This window comes from Penaeus monodon, chromosome 13 (genome assembly GCF_015228065.2).
Source record: "Penaeus monodon isolate SGIC_2016 chromosome 13, NSTDA_Pmon_1, whole genome shotgun sequence".
NCBI lineage: Eukaryota > Metazoa > Arthropoda > Malacostraca > Decapoda > Penaeidae > Penaeus > Penaeus monodon.
Window position 1 is genome coordinate 49,632,282 of NC_051398.1, and position 1,044 is coordinate 49,633,325.

The window sequence follows — 1,044 nt, forward strand, 5'->3', positions numbered from 1 at the left end:
GTCCTATCTCTTCCCTTTGTAAAACAACCCACCCTTCTCTCTTTAAACCTTAAATACACTAAAATGCCTTCCCAGCCCTGAAATATCTCATGAGTGCCCCTAGGATATCCAACAAGCCCGACAAACCCATAATATATACTAACATACCCTTACAATACCAAAAACATGCCCGTCATATATCTCTGCCCCATAACATACCCCAAGAGGCACTTCAGTCACCCGAACATGCCTTTGCAATGCCCCTACATACCCTCGCACTGCCCCACACCCCCTCACATGCCCCCAACCTGTCCCAAAATGCCCCAACGTGCCCCAGGGCGAGCCTCCTTGTCAGCCTCAGCCGTTTGTTTACATCTGGACACAAGCTCCTTACAAGGCAAACCCTCGAAGCCACTTTAATTCCCGGGATAAATTCTCCTCCACGGATGAAGTGGAGGGGTTAGCCTCCCCGAGTTCTGCCTTGGCGGTTGATTCACTAACCGTCTCGCAGGACAGGAGGCTTTCACGAGGATGCAAACGGCCGAAAGTGCCAGAAATGGGTGGTATTTAGGCCTACCGAAAGCCGAGACTGAGAGAGAGAGAGAGACACGAAACGTAAACACTGGGGTTGGTCCTACTCACCATAACTCTTAGCTATATATCCGATTATGGCTAGTATTGTGATCAAATGTCTGCACATCATGTATATACATCATCACGTCCACTCGCCACGATCTCTCATTTTCCACAGACAACACATTAACTCCCTCGGAAAGAACTCAGCTGTGCGTGCGCTCTCAGCCACGGCCGCGCAACGCACTGCCCCCGAGGCCCCTCCGCCGCGCCGCCTAGTGCGCGGGGAGTGCATTTTGTATTTTTTTTTTTTTTTTTATGCGGTTGTTATTGTTGTTGCTGTGTTTATTTTGATTTTGATTGTGTTTTGTGGTAGTGGGTTTATTTCTATGTTTTTTTTTTGTGAGGGTTGTTGGGGTTGGGAGTATAATAATTTTTTTTTTCATATTTTATTTTTTAATATGTTTTCCCTTTTTATTGATAATAGTAATG